The 20,730-nt window shown below is 47.5% G+C and overlaps 1 protein-coding gene across 2 annotated transcripts in view; it reads left to right on the forward strand.

Annotated features, from left to right (window-relative positions):
- Positions 1–225: 225 nt before the first annotated feature.
- RAP1A (RAP1A, member of RAS oncogene family) overlaps positions 226–20,730 on the forward strand; it is a 59,926-nt gene continuing 39,421 nt past the window's right edge. The window contains exon 1 of one of the 2 annotated variants that reach the window (XM_069761723.1): positions 226–628. The gene's annotated coding sequence lies outside the window, so the exon portion shown is untranslated. The remainder of the gene's footprint in view (positions 629–20,730) is intronic. The other variant, XM_069761724.1, reaches the window with a different exon arrangement.

The raw sequence follows: 20,730 nt of genomic DNA on the forward strand, positions 1-20,730 counted from the left end.
AGCTGTCCATAACAACCAATCAGAATCCTACTTGTATTAAATACACAACACAGTGGAATTGAAAGCTGAACGCTGATTGGTCTGTTTTAGGAGAGGCTTTGAGAAGGTTTTCTTAGATTATAAGACCCTATTGGAAGAGCTGCACTTGTTGCCTGATCCGGATTGGAGCGCTGAGGTCAGAGGCGGGACAGGAGGGCTCAGTGCCCCAGTGGTTGACCCCAGGGCGGGGTCCTGACACGTCACTGTGCCTATAGCGTACTTTGCTATTGGCTGCGGACATACACGTTGTAATTACAGCCGCTTCTATACGCACGTACCACTGGCGGTGTGTGACAGGAAGCCGGGCTCCTACATCACATAACGGTCCCGCAGCGCCTGCTCTCTCATTGGTTGTGTCGCCAGACGCCGCGCGCTCACTGGCTGCAGGCCCCGCCTCTTCCCCGCGAGTAGGAGGCGGTGACGCGCACAGGCGAGGCGGGCTCCCGGCGTGAGGCGCTAGTGTCGGCAGTGCTACGCTCGTGTGTTCGGCTAGGAGACATCTCTGGGCGCACACCAGGGGAGGAGGGCACTGCCGGGGGATCCGGCTGGAGGTGGCGGCAGCAGCGCTGTGGAAGAAGCGAACCTCCGGGTGAGTGGAGGCTGTCCGGGAACTTCTGTGGTGAAGAGGGCAGCGGGCAGGACGCTCAGGAAACGCCGGGGATGCGGCCCGCTCTTCACATTAGGCCCCGGGTTGTCATCTTGTCCGGGCAGGGTGGGGAGGGCGGAAGGGTTAAGGCCTGGCTGACTTCCTCCCGGCGGCGCTGCGCTCACCCTGAGATCCCCGCTACTGCCGGAGGAGTGAGGCTGTCAGCGCCCCGAGCACTGCCTGCCACCGTGGTGCCCAATGGGTGTGGTGGGACTGCTGACGGGCTGTGACCAGGGAGAGGATCGGGGCTGCTGGGCATCTGCCAGGGGGCATCAGGTCTGTGTATGGAATACCTCTCGGGTCTGCCCGCTATGGGGTCTGTGTATGTAATACCTCTCAGCTCTGCCTGCTATGGGGTCTGTAGGGGGCGTCAGCCTGTGCTATACTGAGTGATCTGTGTATGTAAACCCCTCAGGCCTTTCTGCTATGGGATCTGTAGGGGAAGCCTGTTCTCTGAAGGGTCTGTGCTGTGTGTAATACCCCTCAGATTTCTCTGCTGTGACATTCAATCTAAAGGGTCATAGACAGAGGAGTTTGACACTTTGCTGATGCCAACAGTTTGTTGTACTAGTTTGGTTTAAATAAAAGCAGCGCACAGATGAGAGGCTAGGGGGCGCACTTGTTCCAGTTCACAGCCGCCCATCCAGGGATGGAAATGATTTGTCATCTGTGGTGATAGTGACTGTTCTGTGACCACCCTTAGCAGGGACGTGACGAGCTTCTCTCCAGGAAGAGTTAAGCGGGCTGTCATGTTTCTTCTGACTTTCCACTGGCATTTCATGCCCTGCCTAGTTCATCATCTGTAGGAAGCTTGGTGACTTCTGTGGATTTTTGCCCGACTCTGTGACGTATAGTGCTGATGGACAGCCAGGGCATTCACATGTTTATTTACATTGTGCTGGGTTAGTCACTGTGATCAAATCATAAGACACTGCAGCTTATCAGAAATTCCTCACTGCAGTCTGATTCAAGCTATAAGGAACCTGTCATGTGATTCCTTCTGCCCATCATTCCGGGGGCTCATAAGGAGGTGGGCACAGAGGATCCAGCTTTTCACAGTATGCTTTTCTGAAATGCCGCAGCGTGTCAGAACTGCAATAATGCGACCAGTGTCTGACTCATCCTGACCCTGGTTTACTATCTTTTACAGTTTTTCTTTAAATATATTTATCTGCTCAAAATTGCCTCTTATAGTGGTAGTCTCCTCTTCGTAAATAGGTGCTTCTTTTTAAAAATTTTCAACCCTTCGTGATATATTAATAATTTTGTTTACAGATCGTTGCCTTGGAGACTGACCACTGCTACTAGGCAGCAGAACATGCTCGGTCATGAGAAGCTGGGGCACGCTGGTACCCCCTAGCCAGCTTCATCTAGGTACCCACAGTGGTGGGCGGTCTCTTAAATGTAAACAAAGTGTTAATATCTCCAGAATGGCTGCAATTTTATAGGTTAACCAGTTCAGGCCTTGGATATTTATCCCTCCCCCATTAATGAACTGGCACACTTTCAAGGTTTTTTTTTTTTTTTTTCTAGTTTTTTTCTGTCACATTCTTTTATTTTTTGCTGTATGTTTCAATATCACCACACGGCATACTTTTAAAAGCTGTCTGGGTCTCCTATTTTCCCGCAGCTCCTGCTTCCTCACTATGCACAGTGAGTACATGATGTGCCGTCAACGCTTCCCATTTCTCCATACACATCTCTTCTTATGCATTGTGTATACAGCGATGGAGAAGGCAGACAGTAATAAAATAAGTTCCCTCCGTAACTATTGGCACAGCCTGATCCCCGCAGCTACATGTGGCTGCATGAGTATGCAGGGACGATTTAGAAGGTCACTGCAGAGTAAGAGCAAGACTGGCTGGACTTATCGAATCTATGGGCCGTCCTGAAGCTGATAAAATAAGTAAATGACAAAAGCACTTGTTTCTACAAGCAGGTTTGACAATATCCATCTGTGAAGATGGGAATGCCACTTTAAGGCAGGGGCTTCACGAGGACTTTCTCTCCCCCCCCCCCCCCCCCCAGCCACAAAATACAGGACAGTAAATTGTCAGACAGGCCGCAGAGCTACACGAATACAGTGCAGGTGACCGCTGCAGCCAGTCACTGCGTACTTGGCTTGATAAATTATTCAGTCGCTATGGTGTGTGCACATGTTCAGGATTTTTCAAGTTTTTTTGCGTTATTTTTAACTGTAAAAACGCGATAAAACCGTGAATAAAAATGCATATATTAAGCATCCTATTAAAATGCAAACCCCAATTTTTGTGCACAAGTTGTTTTTTTTCGCGGCGGAATCGCATTCTGGAAAAAAACGCAGCATGTTCCTTCTTTGAGCAGAATCACGGGGATTCCGCACACATAGGAATGCATTGATCCGCTTACTGTCCGCATGGGGCTATGCCCACCATGCGGGAAGTAAAGCGGATCATGTGTGGATGGTACCCAGGGTGGAGGAGCAAAGACTCTCCTCCAGGCCCTGGAAGCCATATAATTGTTAAAAAAAAATAAATAAAATAAAAAATCGTGATATTCTCACCTTCCTTCGTCCCCGGCAGTCTTCCCGCTCCTCGCGATGCTCTCCTTCCCAATAAGGCCTTGCAGCAATGACCTGTGATGACGTAGCAGTCTCGCGAGACCGCTACGTCATCACAGGTCATTCTCGCAATGCATTACTGGGAACGAGAGCATCGGGAACGCTGCAGGGGATGCCGGAAGGTGAGAATAAAATGATTTTTTTATTTTTAAAGGGAACCTGTCACCCCGTTTTTTCAGTACGAGGTAAAAATACTGTTAAATAGGGCCTGAACTGTGCGTTACTATAGTGTATTTTGTGTACCCTGATTCCCCACCTATGCTGCCGAAATAACTTACCAAAGTCGCTGTTTTCGCCTGTCAATCAGGCTGGTCAGGTCAGATGGGCGTGGCGACATCGCTGTTTCTTCCCCCAGATCTTGCATATCTTTCCGTTGGTGCCGTAGTGGTTTGCGCATGCCCATCTTCTGAATCCACTGGGCAGGAGAAGAAAAAACGCGTGATCTGCGCTATTTCCCTGGTGATCTGTGGGGGCGGCCATCTTCCTGAGGCCGCGCGTGCGCATATGGAGTCCTCTGCTGCCCGGGGCTTCAGGAAAATGGCCGCGGGATGCCGCGCGTGCGCAGATGGAGATCGCGGCGGCCATTTTCCTGAAGCCGAGTTCGCATCTCTGGGGGAAGAAACAGCGATGTCGCCACGCCCATCTGACCTGACCACCCTGATTGACAGGCGAAAATGGCGACTTTGGTAAGTTGTTTCGGCAGCATAGGTGGGGAATCAGGGTACACAAAATATATAGTAATGCACAGCTCAGGCCCTATTTAACAGTATTTTTATCTCGTACTGAAAAAACGGGGGTGACAGGTTCCCTTTAACATTATATCTTTTTACAATTGATGCTGCATAGGCAGCATCAATAGTAAAAAAGTTGGTCACATTTGTCAAACACTATGTTTGACAAGTGTGACTTAAGGTACCTTCACACTGACCAACTTCACAACGATATCGCTAGCGATCCGTGACGTTGCAGTGTCCTGGATAGCGATATCGTTGTGTTTGACACGCAGCAGCGATCGGGATCCTGCTGTGACATCGTTGGTCGGAGCAGAAAGTTCAGAACTTTATTTCGTCGCTGAATCGGCGTGTGTGACGCCGATTCAGCGATGTCTTCACTGGTAACCAGGGTAAACATCGGGTTACTAAGCGCGGGGCCGCACTTAGTAACCCGATATTTACCCTGGTTACCAGTGTAAATGTAAAAAAAAAAAAAAAAACTTCATACTTACATTCCGGTGTCTGTCCCCCGTCGCTGTGCTTTCCTGCACTGTCGGCGCCGGCCAGCCGTAAAGCAGATTACAGCGGTGACGTCTTCGCTGTACTTTACGGCCAGCCGGCGCTCACAGTCAGTGCAGGAAAGCACAGCGACGGGGGACAGACACCGGAATGTAAGTATGTAGTGTTTTTGTTTTTTACATAAGCACTGGTAACCAGGGTAAACATCAGGTTACTAAGCGCGGCCCTGCGCTTAGTAACCCGATGTTTACCCTGGTTACCAGGGGACTTCGCATAGTTGGTCGCTGGAGAGCTGTCTGTGTGACAGCTCTCCAGCGACCACACGGCGACGCTGCAGCGATCGGGATCGTTGTCTAGATCGCTGCAGCGTCGCTAAATGTGACGGTACCTTTAAGGCCTCTTTCACACTTCAGTCTTTTGGCATCAGTCTAAAACCGCTATTTTCCCATAGACATACTTTAATGACGGATTGTGGCGGATGGTCGTCCGTTCCATCCGCCATGTGACGGATCTGTCGATATTTGGCGGACGTCATCTAGACATTGACGGACATTATAACGTTTTTTTTGTCTACGCTGAAATGGCGGTTCGCAACGGATCCGTCACTTCCGCCATTCTATAGAATAGCCGCCTATGGGCGACGGATCCGTCGCGACCGTCATTTCGGCGGATCCGTCGCCCCAATCCGCTTTTCCAATTGCGCATGCTCCAAAAAGTAGATAATTTTCCCTGACAACCCCCAAGTAACGGATCCGTCAAAAAAACGGATCCGTTAGAACCGTTTTCTCAACAATTGTGACGGATCCGTCGATCCGTCACTATGTCGGAGCAATCTGACGCCAAACAACTGAAGTGTGAAAGAAGCCTAACCTGTCAATCCGTTTTCTAAGCGACGCTACAGATCGCTTGGAAAGCTCTAGCATTCTGCAAGCTAATTACGCTTGGAAAACGCTAGTGTTTAGCGGGAAAACGTATGGCGATTCTGCATGCGTTTTTTCCGTGGCAGGGAGTTCCGGAATTGCGGCTGAAATTTCTGCGGCAATTCCTGACGTTTGCACATAGCCTTCATGTGGTGCTCTGTCCTGATCGTCATCCTTTTGGATTTAAATGACAGGTATCGGATCCTTCAATACTGAATATTATAACTGTTGAAAAAAATCCCATGTAGCAGGCGCCGGCAGCAGCATCTCCTCTGCAGCATGATTGCATCTATAACAGGCATTCAATTGTTTTATTTAGTCATATACATTTATTCTGAAAATGTAATAAAATCTTAAAATGGCGGCGCTTGCACAGTAGCATCTATTGGCAATCCGATAGATGCTACCGTGCAACTGGCACCATTTAGCTAGCTAGAGGGGAAAAAATTGTCTTTACCAAGATGGCGGTGCCTGTGCAGTAGCATACCGTAATTCGGATGGCCAATAGATGCTACTACGCAGGTGCCGTTTAATGCAATATTATAAACATGTATAACTGAGGGGGTGATAGCATGTGAATGGGATTCCTTCCAAACACAGCAGATACGGCTATATTAAATCTGTTTCTAACAGATGAGGACAGAAATCAGTTCTTGTGTACCATTTATGGTCTCCTTTGGCGCCATGACTTGGCACTAATGCTTAAGGCTACGTTCAGACTAGCGTTGTGCGCCGCTGCGTCGGCCACGCAAAAACGCGGCAAAACGCACGCAAAAACGCTGCGTTTTGCGACGGGTGCGTCGTTTTTTGCCAAAAATCGGACGCAAGAAAAATGCAACTTGTTGCGTTTTCTTGGTCCGACGCTTGCGGCAAAAAAGACGCATTTGTCGCAAAACGCAACAAACAAAAACGCATGCGTCCCCCATGTTAAACATAGGGGCGCATGACGCGTGCGTCGCCGCTGCGTCACCCGACGCACACTAGCACAACACTAGTCTGAACGTAGCCTTACTATGGCAGTCAGTGGCCTCCTATAAAGGCCTCTGTCGTCTCCATCTTGCTGCTTTATGCTGAGCCTTAAAGGAGGCAGAGATTTGCTCTTGATATTGAATTATATAGTATGACTGACTGGATGAATGTAGGTTCAAATCCCCTAAGGGGACTAATATTGGTGGGTGGGATCAAAATATCCTAAAACCCTAAAGATTACAACCACTGACCTGTTCTGCTGAATTGGATAATCAATTCAGAATGTTATCACAATGAACAGCGGTCGGTGCAGATTACTCCCATCAGGTGAGCGGTGTCGATAACATTACCACACATAACTGCAGTGGCGCATGCTGAAGAATAAAATAAAATAAAACCCTAATGCAGTTGGTATGATCGTCAAAACAGGTCTACTGTAACTGCTTTACAAGGTTATCGAACATGGTCAGCAGCTTTAAAAAACACAAAAGATTCTGGCAGACCATTTAAGGCAGTCATGCACACTAGATGATTAATGTTGATCGAACACTGAGTTCAGTGGGAAAATATCACCATGTAATGTGTGTGTAGACATATGTTCAGCGAAAGAAGGGTCAGGTTATGGCTTCACTTGGTTTTCTCACAGTTCCATATGCAATGAATGAGGCTGTTAAGCCTGTGCTCTACCTCTGCTCCATTCAAATGGTTACATGGGACCCTGTTCTCATGATCTAGCATTTATCACCTCTGGTGGACTGGCAATAATTTGTGAATGAGAAACTTGTGACTTAGTTACATCTGGCCCGTGTGGATTGTTGGATGTCACCAGACGTAGGTGGATCTGTCATTGGTCTGCAAATTAATACCTTGTGTGCTTGGCCAACATTAAAGGGAATCTGTCACCCCAAAAATCGTATATGAGCTGCAGCCACCGGCATCAGGGGCTTATCTACAGCATTCTGTATTGCTGTAGACAAGCCCCCGATGTAACCTGAAAGGTAAGAAAAACAGGTTATATTATACTCACCCAGGGGCAGTCCTGGTGTAGTCCGGTCCGATGGGTGTTGCAGTCCGGTCCGATGGGTGTTGCGGTCCGGTCCGGGGCCTCCCATCTTCATACGATGACGTCCTCTTCTTGTCTTCCTAGCGCGGCTTCGGCGCAGGCGTACTTTGTCTGCCCTGTTGAGGGCAGAGCACCGTACTGCAGTGCGCAGGCGCCGGGCCTCTCTGACCTTTCCTGGCGCTTGCACACTGCACTACTGTGCTCTGCCCTCAACAGGGCAGATAAAGTACGCCTGCGCAGGAGCCGCGGCAGGAACGCAAGAGGAGGACGTCATCGTATGAAGCTGGGAGGCGCCGGACCGCGACACCCATTGGACCGGACTAGAGTGGGAACGCCCCTGGGTGAGTATAATATAACCTGTTTTTCTCATCTTTCAGGTTACATCGGGGGTTTATCTACAGCATTACAGAATGCTGTAGATAAGCCCCTGATGCTGGTGGCCGAAGCTCATACGATTTTTGGGGTGACAGATTCCCTTTAATAATGACCAGTTAATTTCAGTGGTCTGCACCACACACAAATGGTTCTAAGATTACACTTCATCTAAAATTCTCATATTTGCTCAAGTTCACATTACAGGTGGAATCTGTGTTCCTGATATTTGGAACTCCAATATGTAGCCTCCTGATGTGCTGATTGTGAGCTTTTTGCTTTATTTGCGTAATGACAGGCATTTATTACTGCACTTAGGTTCAGGGCTCTATATAAAATGTTGTCCGTTTGCTTATAAAATGCGTAAAGTCCCAATCTTTGCATCGTAGGCAGTACTAGTGCCAAAAGCACAACTTACTGTTCACCGTTAATAACTGGTCAATCCATTATAATTAATTAAAATGCTGGACATTTTTCCGTGCTGTATAATGGCCTTTTCTGTGATTAAACCATTTATCTGGAATTATTAGACTCAGTTTTAATGGTTCTGGCATAGTTAGCTTGTCACACGGAAAAGACAAATACGTTATTGTCTATACCCAACAAGGAGCTGATGTGTTTGGCTACATGGAAAATGATAGCATTTATTTTGCTGTCACATTCCGTTGTGTAATGTACAATTGGAAGTAAAGACTTTACGAACTTCGTAACCTGCAAAATATGGCTGCCAGAGCCACCTGTTAGAACAGATCTGGGCAAAGTGCGGCCCATGGGCTACATCCGCCCCCCTGGCTCTCTCAGTACGGCCCGTGGACCAAAACATTGGCTCATGGGCTGCATCATGCCCTTCCCGCTCACCATTCACCGTCTGCTGATATACATAGTTTGATACACCATTTGCAGCTGCAAGAGCAACCACCCACCTAGATCATTACTACTACAGGCTCTCCATGTATGTTGTGACTGTCACACAGCCGTGACGCATGAAGCTGCGGCACCGAACAGCTGATTATCAGGAGCGCTCCAGGTATCTGGGTTACCGATGCAGCTATTCAGAGAAGCACTTATCCGAAGCTATTCCATCATCCCTAATAATTATTATTCCAAGAAATATTAATTTAAAATATACCTTGTGTGACAACCCCTTAAAGGGAACCTATCGCCAAAATAATGCAGTTAATCTACAGGTTAATGGCGTTACTATCCTTCCTGGCACCCTCACTTAACAAAATGATGCGGTGAGAAAATGAACATTATTCCCTCCTGCAGCGTTTGGGTTTCAGGGGGCAGCAGTTCAATCACTGCTCTGAGGGTACAGAGCAGTGTCTGTAACCGCCCCCGGCCCTGACTGGCCAATTGTTTGGCAAGGTCTCCCATACGCTGGAGCACTTGACTAGCTTAGTGCTTCTGTGTTCTCTTAGGGTATCTTCCCACGGTCAGTAAACTGTGTGGGTTCGACGCTACGTACATCCGCTGCATCCAACCCTCAGTGGCCCGATGTTACAGCATAGTGGATGGGATTTCAAGATATCCCATCTCCACTATGCGTGCACGGACACCTCCGGCTTCCCTGCGGAGACGGACATGCGGCGCGCCTTTCCAGACTGCAGCATGTCTATTTATCTTGCGGAGACACTCTGTGTCTGCAAGATAAATCTCACCAGTCCAATGTATTGAGACGTGGTAATTCCGCACGGTTCAATGAACACATTGCGCTTTGAATGCAGCGGCCAAGTGCTGCGTCCAGAGCGCCGCCGATTACTGACCGTGGGGACATAGACAGTCGTCTGTTTTTATTTTTTTTAATCCAAAGCAAATGAATTCAGCAGGAAGAGAGGTAAGTCCTTCCTTAATGTTTTCCATTCTTTTTGTATCTACTACTGGCATACTACCATTCTGTACCAAAAACTGCTATAATAACTCGAGTAGTGATTCTAGGAAAATTATCCTGCTCGTGCCTTTCCTCTATGTGCCATAAAAGAGACACTTTTTGCCAGCAGCTCCATCTGATTTGCCATCCATCATGCAATATGTGCTGAAATTGTAATCATTGGCTGGCAGCAAATGCGACTAAACTCAGACTTCTGCGGGCAGGTGCAGGCAACCGTAGGTTCCCCATCTGAGAAAAATGGCCCAATTGTGCTGTTAAGACTGATCCATTCTTCTCAGATGCGGATAATTAGGGGGAAAAAAAGTTCTTTTCTTCTCCTTTCCGTCTGTTATGTCATCCGAGTGCGGTCTGATTTGTTTTTTTTCCATGGACCAATAGACATAAATGGGCGCATTTATCAATTCTGGTGTAATTGCTTTGGTTAATTGGGGTCCACGTGTGAGCTGGGAAGTGTCTTCTACAATGTGAGCCTATGGAGCCTTGTTCTGAAGCTCCAAAGCATTAGTGTAAAAGCCACTTCTGGCTCACACCGTGGCCCCGATTCATCTAGACCACTTTTGTTCACGCCGATCTTGATGAGATGTACTGGAGTCAGACGGTCTTGATCCATGAAGAGGCGCACGCCACTGCTCATCATGAATTTGACAATGGGCGTTTGCCAAGCCCCCAATCCCGCTTCTGCTCGGTCCGCTTTGTCAGAACTGGTTGAAAATGACATCAAATGTTGAGTTGTGCAACGTTTCAAGAAAAGATTATTATTCTTGCCTAAAGGTACTGTCACACTAAGGGTACCGTCACACTAAAACGACGCTGCAGCGATACGACAACGATGTCGATCGCTGCAGCGTCGCTGCTTGGTTGCTGGAGAGCTGTCACACAGACAGCTCTCCAGCGACCAACGATCCCGAAGTCCCCTGGTAACCAGGGTAAACATCGGGTTACTAAGTGCAGGGCTACGCTTAGTAACCCGATGTTTACCCTGGTTACCAGCGTAAACGTAAAAAAAAAAAAAACACTACATACTTACATTCCTGTCGCGTCCCTCGGCGCTGTGCTTCTCTGCACTGACAGTGAGCGCCGGACAGCCGGAAAGCACAGTGGTGACGTCACCGCTGTACTTTACGGCTGGCCGGCGCTCACCAGTCAGTGCGGGAAGCTGAAGGCGAGGGACATGACCAGACACCGGGAAGGTAAGTATGTAGTGTTTTTTTTTTGTTTTTTTTTTACATTTACACTGGTAACCAGGGTAAATATCGGGTTACTAAGCGCGGCCCTGCGCTTAGTAACCCGATGTTTACCCTGGTTACCAGTGAAGACATCGCTGAATCGGCGTCACACACGCCGATTCAGCGATGTCCGCGGGAGATCCAGCACCGAAATAAAGTTTCAAACAATCTGCTACGACGTACGATTCTCAGCGGGGTCCCTGATCGCAGTAGCGTGTCAGACACAGCGAGATCGTAACGATATCACTGGAACGTCACGGATCGTGCCGTCCTAGCGATCAAAGTGCCACTGTGTGACGGTACCCTAAGCGACGCTGCAGCGATACCGACAACGATGTCGATCGCTGCAGCGTCGCTGTTTGGTCGCTGGAGAGCTGTCACACAGACAGCTCTCCAGCGACCAACGATCCTGAAGTCCCCGGGTAACCAGGGTAAACATCAGGTTACTAAGTGCTGTGCTTTACGGCTGCCCGGCGCTCACCGGTCAGTGCGGGAAGCTGAAGGCGAGGGATATGACCAGACACCGGGAATGTAAGTATGTAGTGTTTGTTTTTTTACATTTACAACGGTAACCAGGGTAAACATCGGGTTACTAAGCGCAGCCCCGCGCTTAGTAACCCGATGTTTACCCTGGTTACCAGTGAAGACAACGCTGAATCGGTGTCACACACGCCGATTCAGCGATGTCAGAGGGAGATCCAGCGACAAAATAAAGTGCTGGACTTTCCCCAGCGACCAACGATCTCCCAGCAGGGGCCTGATCGTTGGTCGCTGTCACACAGAACGATTTAGTTACGTCACAAAAAGCAACGATATCGTTAACGATATCGTTCAGTGTGACGGTACCTTAAGGTACTGGGAGATCGTTGGCGGCCCTGCGCTTAGTAACCCGATGTTTACCCTGGTTACCCGTAGACTTCAGGATCGTTGGTCGCTGGAGAGCTGTCTGTGTGACACCTCTCCAGTGACCAAACAGCGACGCTGCAGCGATAGACATCGTTGTCGGTATCGCTGCAGCGTCGCTTAGTGTGACGGTACCTTTTGACTCGCAGCTTGACCAAGAGTGTGTGAATTACCTTCCCGTGACTCTGAGGGTATGTGCACACGTCAGGTTTTTTTCCTGACAAAATCCGGAGAATTCTGGCAGAAAATCGCGTTTTTTTTTCGCGGATTTTTTGCAGAATTTTGGCTTTTTTTTTTTTCCTGAAAGTCATTTTGGCTTATAAATCCGCAAAAAATCCACAAAAAGAATGAGCATGTCCATTTTTTTTGCGGAATGCGTTTTTTTTGCGGTAAACGCATCCATCTGAACAAAAAATCCGGAATGCATTCTAAATGATAGGATGCATATTTTTAGCGTTTTTGATGCGGAATTATAGCGTTTTTATTGCGAAATTCCGCAAAAAAAAACGCTAAAAATCCGGACGTGTGCACATACCCTGAAGAGGAGCAGAATAGCGCTGGTTACCGGAAAAAGCAGTGATCACTGAATTTATTAACCCTGACACTACACTAACATTTACATGGATTCAGGGAATTAAAAAAAAAAAAAAACTTTAATTATGACACATTGCCTTTGAAATTTGGTAGTGGTTTCGACATACTGTTAGGAACATATTTTTTTGGCACATTTTTCTTATTGCAGACATGAATACCGTATAATACGTCCTGTGAATGTTCTATTATCCCCTGGGTGCACTATTGCTATTTGTGATGTGACTAGTAAAGGCCCCTTCACATTAAAGGGAACCTGTCACCCCCGTTTTTTGAGATTGAGCTATAAATACTGTTAAATAGGGCCTGCGCTGTGTTCCTATAGTGTATGTAGTGTACCCCGATTCCCTATGTATGCTGAGAAATAACTTACCAAAGTCGCCGTTTTCGCCTGTCAATCAGGCTGGTCAGGTCGGGAGGGCGTGGTGACATCGCTGGTTCTTCCTCAGCTTTACGTTGGTGGCGTAGTGGCGTAGTGGTGAACAAGCAGCGCGCGATCTGCGCTGTAATCCCTTGCATCGGTGGGGGCGGCCATCTTCCTGGGGCCGCGCGTGCGCAGATCGAGTGCTCTGCTGGACGGGGCTTCAGGAAAATGGCCGCGGGATGCCGCGCGTGCGCATTAGAGATCGCGGCGGCCATTTTCCCAAAGCCGAGATGCAAACTCGGCTTTGGGAAAATGGCCGCCGCGATCTCTAATGCGCACGCGCGGCATCCCGCGGCCATTTTCCTGAAGCCCCGTCCAGCAGAGCACTCGATCTGCGCACGCGCGGCCCCAGGAAGATGGCCGCCCCCACCGACGAAAGGGATGACAGCGCAGATCGCGCGCTGTGTCTTTACCACTACGCCACCAACGTAAAGCTGAGGAAGAACCAGCGATGTCACCACGCCCTCCCGACCTGACCAGCCTGATTGACAGGCGAAAACGGCGACTTTGGTAAGTTATTTCTCAGCATACATGGGGAATCGGGGTACACTACATACACTATAGGAACACACAGCGCAGGCCCTATTTAACAGTATTTATAGCTCAATCTCAAAAAACGGGGTGACAGGTTCCCTTTAAGCGACGCTGCAGCGATACCGACAACGATCCGGATCGCTGCAGCGTCGCTGTTTGGTCGCTGGAGAGATGTCACACAGACAGCTCTCCAGCGACCAACTATGCCGGTAACCAGGGTAAACATCGGGTAACTAAGCGCAGGGCCGCGCTTAGTAACCCGATGTTTACCCTGGTTACCATCCTAAAAGTAAAAAAAAAACAAACAGAACATACTTACCTACAGCCGTCTGTCCTCCAGCGCTGTGCTCTGCTCTCCTCCTGTACTGTCTGTGTGAGCACAGCGGCCGGAAAGCAGAGCGGTGACGTCACCGCTCTGCTTTCCGGCTGACCGACGCTCACAGACAGTACAGGAGGAGAGCAGAGCACAGCGCTGGAGGACAGACAGCGGTAGGTAAGTATGTACTGTTTGTTTTTTTTACTTTTAGGATGGTAACCAGGGTAAACATCGGGTTACTAAGCGCGGTCCTGCGCTTAGTTACCCGATGTTTACCCTGGTTACCAGTGAAGACATCGCTGGATTGGTGTCACACACGCCGATCCAGCGATGTCCACGGGAGATCCAGCGACGAAATAAAGTTCTGGACTTTATTCAGCGACCAACGATCTCCCAGCAGGGGCCTGATCGTTGGTCGCTGTCACACATAACGATTTTATTAACAATATCGTTGCTACGTCACAAAAAGCAACGATATCGTTAACAATATCGTTATGTGTGAAGGTACCTTAAGACCTGTAAGTTGCCAGAGACTTGGGGATGAGTGTCATTTATAAAAAGGGTCATCCACCCCTGAGGAAATTTTTGACAGCTCTTCTTGTGAAATATTATTGGTGTGGCATTGAGACGGGTTGCTTCTGGGGAACAGTGCCTGACTGAGGCAACAAATGGTTGCACAAGGGTATTACAGATGTGATCACTCTGTGTGCATGCAATAGTGACCTAATATTTAAGCTGCTTGTGTGTCTGAACCTATGGAAGAATACCTGTTACCCGTGGACCTTTTGGTTAAGGAAATATTTGTCACTTTGTGTGGGAGGCGGATAAGACCATTTCTGTTGCATGGATGGGTGTGAACATCTGCTTTTCCTGATATTTCCAGAATATTTTGTACAGCTTTTCTTTCCCATATGAAAATTAACCCCTTCATGACCCAGCCTATTTTGACCTTAAAGACCTTGCCGTTTTTTGCAATTCTGACCAGTGTCCCTTTATGAGGTAATAACTCAGGAACGCTTCAACGGATCCTAGCGGTTCTGAGATTGTTTTTTCGTGACATATTGGGCTTCATGTTAGTGGTAAATTTAGGTCAATAAATTCTGCGTTTATTTGTGATAAAAACGGAAATTTGGCGAAAATTTTGAAAATTTCGCAATTTTCACATTTTGAATTTTTATTCTGTTAAACCAGAGAGATATGTGACACAAAATAGTTAATAAATAACATTTCCCACATGTTTACTTTACATCAGCACAATTTTGGAAACAAAATTTTTTTTTGTTAGGAAGTTATAAGGGTTAAAATTTGACCAGCGATTTGTCATTTTTACAACGAAATTTACAAAACCTTTTTTTTTAGGGACCACCTCACATTTGAAGTCAGTTTGAGGGGTCTATATGGCTGAAAATACCCAAAAGTGACACCATTCTAAAAACTGCACCCCTCAAGGTACTCAAAACTACATTCAAGAAGTTTATTAACCCTTCAGGTGCTTCACAGCAGCAGAAGCAACATGGAAGGAAAAAATGAACATTAATTTTTGTGACTAAAAAGTTAATCTTTTAGCAACAATTTTTTTATTTTCCCAATGGTAAAAGGAGAAACTGAACCACGAAAGTTGTTGTCCAATTTGTCCTGAGTACGCTGATACCTCATATGTGGGGGTAAACCACTGTTTGGGCGCACGGCAGGGCTTGGAAGGGAAGGAGCGCCATTTGACTTTTTGAATCAAAAATTGGCTCCACTCTTTAGCGGGCACCATGTCGCGTTTGGATAGCTCCTGTGTGCCTAAACATTGGCGCTCCCCCACAAGTGACCCCATTTTGGAAACTAGACCCCCCAAGGAACTTATTTAGATGCCTAGTGAGCACTTTAAACCCTCAGGTGCTTCACAAATTGATCTGTAAAAATGAAAAAGTACTTTTTTTTCACAAAAAAATTATTTTCTCCTCAATTTTTTCATTTTCACATGGGCAGTAGGATAAAATGGATCATAAAATTTGTTGGGCAATTTCTCCCGAGTACGCCGATACCTCATATGTGGGGGTAAACCACTGTTTGGGCACTCGGCAGGGCTCGGAAGGGAAGGCGCGCCATTTGACTTTTTGAATGGAAAATTAGCTCCAATTGTTAGCGGACACCATGTCGCGTTTGGAGAGCCCCTGTGTGCCTAAACATTGAAGCTCCCCCACAAGTGACCCCATTTTGGAAACTAGACCCCCCAAGGAACTTATCTAGATGCATATTGAGCACTTTAAACCCCCAAGTGCTTCACAGAAGTTTATAACGCAGAGCCATGAAAATAAAAAATAATTTTTCTTTCCTCAAAAATGATTTTTTAGCCTGGAATTTCCTATTTTGCCAAGGATAATAGGAGAAATTGGACCCCAAATATTGTTGTCCAGTTTGTCCTGAGTATGCTGATACCCCATATGTGGGGCCATTTGGCTTTTTAAATGGAAAATTAGCTCCAATCATTAGCGGACACCATGTCACGTTTGGAGAGCCCCTGTGTGCCTAAACATTGGAGATCCCCCAGAAATGACACCATTTTGGAAACTAGACCCCCAAAGGAACTAATCTAGATGTGTGGTGAGGACTTTGAACCCCCAAGTGCTTCACAGAAGTTTATAACGCAGAGCCATGAAAATAAAAAAAAAAAAATTATTTTCTCAAAAATGATCTTTTAGCCTGCAATTTTTTATTTTCCCAAGGGTAACAGGAGAAATTTGACCCCAAAAGTTGTTGTCCAGTTTCTCCTGAGTACGCTGATACCCCATATGTGGGGGTAAATCACTGTTTGGGCACATGCCGGGGCTCGGAAGTGAAGTAGTGACGTTTTGAAATGCAGACTTTGATGGAATGCTCTGTGGGCGTCACGTTGCGTTTGCAGAGCCCCTGATGTGGCTTAACAGTAGAAACCCCCCACAAGTGACCCCATTTTGGAAACTAGACCCCGAAAGGAACTTATCTAGATGTGTGGTGAGCACTTTGAACCCCCAAGCGCTTCATAGAAGTTTATAATGCAGAGCCGTGAAAATAATAAATACGTTTTCTTTCCTCAAAAATAATTATTTAGCCCAGAATTTTTTATTTTCCCAAGGGTTACAGGAGAAATTGGACCCCAAAAGTTGTTGTCCAGTTTCTCCTGAATACGCTGATACCCCATGTGTGGGGGTAAACCACTGTTTGGGCACACGTCGGGGCTCAGAAGGGAAGTAGTGACTTTTGAAATGCAGACTTTGATGGAATAGTCTACGGGTGTCACGTTGCGTTTGCAGAGCCCCTGGTGTGCCTAAACAGTAGAAACCCCCACAAGTGACCCCATTTTAGAAACTAGACCCCCCAAGGAACTTATCTAGATATGTGGTGAGCACTTTGAACCCCCAAGTGCTTCACAGACGTTTACAACGCAGAGCCGTGAAAATAAAAAATCATTTTTCTTTCCTCAAAAATTATGTTTTAGCAAGCATTTTTTTAGATTCACAAGGGTAACAGGAGAAATTGGACCCCAGTAATTGTTGCGCAGTTTGTCCTGAGTATGCTGGTACCCCATATGTGGGGGTAAACCACTGTTTGGGCACACTTCAGGGCTCGGAAGTGAGGGAGCACCATTTGACTTTTTGAATACGAGATTGGCTGGAATCAATGGTGGCGCCATGTTGCGTTTGGAGACCCCTGATGTGCCTAAACAGTGGTAACCCCTCAATTCTACCTCCAACACTAACCCCAACACACCCCTAACTCTAATCCCAACTGTAGCCATAACCCTAATCACAACCCTAACCGCAACACACCCCTAACCACAACCCTAACCCCAACACACCCCTAACCCTAACCACAACCCTAATTCCAACCCTAACCTAAGGCTATGTGCCCACGTTGCGGATTCGTGTGAGATATTTCCGCACCATTTTTGAAAAATCCGCGGGTAAAAGGCGCTGCGTTTTACCTGCGGATTTTCCGCGGATTTCCAGTGTTTTTTGTGCGGATTTCACCTGCGGATTCCTATTGAGGAACAGGTGTAAAACGCTGCGGAATCCGCACAAAGAATTGACATGCTGCGGAAAATACAACGCAGCGTTTCCGCGCGGTATTTTCCGCACCATGGGCACAGCGGATTTGGTTTTTCATATGTTTACATGGTACTGTAAACCTGATGGAACACTGCTGCGAATCTGCAGCCAAATCCGCACCGTGTGCACATAGCCTAATTCTAAAGGCATGTGCACACGCTGCGGAAAACGCTGCGGATCCGCAGCAGTTTCCCATGAGTTTACAGTTCAAGTAAACCTATGGGAAACAAAAATCGCTGTACACATGCTGCGGAAAAACTGCACGGAAACGCATCGGTTTACATTCCGCAGCATGTCACTTCTTTTGTGCGGATTCCGCAGCGGTTTTACAACTGCTCCAATAGAAAATCGCAGTTGTAAAACCGCAGTGAAATGCGCAGAAAAAAACGCGGTAAATCCGCCATAAATCCGCAGCGGTTTAGCACTGCGGATTTATCAAATCCGCAGCGGAAAAATCCGCAGAGGACCAGAATACGTGTGCACATACCGAAACCCTAACCCTAGCCCTAACCCTAGCCCTAACCCTAGCCCTAACCCTAGCCCTAACCCTAGCCCTAACCCTAGCCCTAACCCTAGCCCTAACCCTAGCCCTAGCCCTAACCCTAACCCTATTCTAACATTAATGGAAAAAAAAAATTTCTTTATTTTTTTTATTGTCCCTACCTATGGGGGTGACAAAGGGGGGGGGGGTCATTTATTATTTTTTTTATTTTGATCACTGAGAGAGATTATATCTCAGTGATCAAAATGCACTTTGGAACGAATCTGCCGGCCGGCAGATTCGGCGGGCGCACTGCACATGCGCCCGCCATTTTGGAAGATGGCGGCGCCCAGGGAGAAGACGGACGGGACCCCGGCTGGATCGGTAAGTATGATGGGGTGGGGGGGACCACGGGGGGGGGGGGATCGGAGCACGGGGGGGGGGGATCGGAGCACGGGGGGGGGGATCGGAGCGCGGGAGGAGTGGAATGGAGCACGGGGGGGCTGGAATGGAGCACGGGGGGCTGGAATGGAGCACGGGGGGGCTGGAATGGAGCACGGGGGGGCTGGAATGGAGCACGGGGGGGGGGTGGATCCGAGTGCAGGGGGGGGGTGATTGGAGCACGGGGGGGTGATTGGAGCACGGGGGGAGCGGACAAGAGCACGGGGGGGAGCGGAGCACTGGACGGAGGGGAGCCGGAGCAGTGTACCGGCCAGATCGGGGGGCTGCGGGGGCGATCGGTGGGGTGGGGGCACATTAGTATTTCCAGCCATGGCCGATGATATTTCAGCATCGGCCATGGCTGGATTGTAATATTTCACCCGTTATAATAGGTGAAATATTACAAATCGCTCTGATTGGCAGTTTCACTTTCAACAGCCAATCAGAGCGATCGTAGCCACGAGGGGGTGAAGCCACCCCCCCTGGGCTAAACTACCACTCCCCCTGTCCCTGCAGATCGGGTGAAATGGGAGTTAACCCTTTCACCCGGCCTGCAGGGACGCGATCATTCCATGACGCCGCATAGGCGTCATGGGTCGGATTGGCACCGACTTTCATGACGCCTACGTGGCGTCATGGGTCGGGAAGGGGTTAAAATCTAAATGTCCAATTTAACGGTGTATATCCAGCAGGGTGCCAAGGAAAAATGAACTTTGCAAATTGGTAACTCTTACCCCTCAAATTTGTTCCTTTCACCATGTAAAATATGTTGACATTAGGCTGTGTGCACACGTTGCGGTTTTTTCGCGTTTTTTCCCCCGATAAAAACGCTATAAAACCGCAAAAAAACGCATACAATAAGTATCCCATCATTTAGAATGAATTCTGCATGTTTTGTGCACATGATGCGTTTTTTTCCGCGAAAAAACGCATTGCGGTAAAAACCGCAGCATGTTCATTAATTTTCCGGGTTTTTTTTGCGGATTTCCCACTCCAAAATGCATTGGGAAGTGTCTGGGAAAAAACCGCGGCAAAAACGCATGCGGTTTTCTTGCGGATTTCTTGCAGAAAACGTCCGGAATTCTCAGGAATTTTCTGCGAGAAATCCTGAACGTGTGCACATAGCCTAAATTTAGACTTACCACTTGCTCAAGAGATATGCATGCATACTGCACCAAACACAATACCTGAGTGCAGGCATCCCCATCAAGCAGTCTGGCTTCTTACAACACACACACACACACACACACACACACACACACACACACACACACACACACACACACACACACACACACTTGGTATCGCCGCGTTCAGTAACGCCAGATCCATCAAAATATAAAATCAATTAATCTGATCGGTAAACAGCATGACATACCATACATAACGCGGGATATGCATGACTGTAAATACTAAATAAACATTTCAAACAGCAATATGATGTGCCATTGAGCAACCAGTAAATGATAACTACGGTAATCTTAAAAAAAGAAAATTATAAAATATCTATGACCAAAAAGGAACAAAATTAGGAGGCAAGACCTTCAAAAACTTGCTACTTAATTTTTACCATGCATTTCCTTGGCACCCTAATATCCAGTTTAGAAATTAAACCAATTTTGGGGGAGATCTGTGTTTTGACTTGATCTAATACGAAAATGAGAGGGGCAGAGGTGCAGTTTTGAGTACTGTTCCCATTTGATCCTCCCATGGCTTTTGAGAAATTGTTGGGTCTGTTGGTGGAGTGCGGTGTCCTCTTTTGACAGAGTACTGCAGAAGTATGCTGATTTCCATGCAAGAGGACTGCTCTACGCTCCTGGCCAGTTTGTTTTTAGTAAATGGTCAGCACTGGTTGAATAATTTTATTTTTTTCTAAATGTTTTGAAGGATTAACAGCACAATGCAGGAAAATCTCCAGCTTTGTTATAGCAGAAGGATAAAATTTCCATACCGTATATACTCGAGTATAAACTGAGATTTTCAGCCCATTTTTTGGGTTGAAAGTTC

Source organism: Ranitomeya imitator, chromosome 3, assembly GCF_032444005.1.
Source record: "Ranitomeya imitator isolate aRanImi1 chromosome 3, aRanImi1.pri, whole genome shotgun sequence".
Taxonomy (NCBI): Eukaryota; Metazoa; Chordata; class Amphibia; order Anura; family Dendrobatidae; genus Ranitomeya; species Ranitomeya imitator.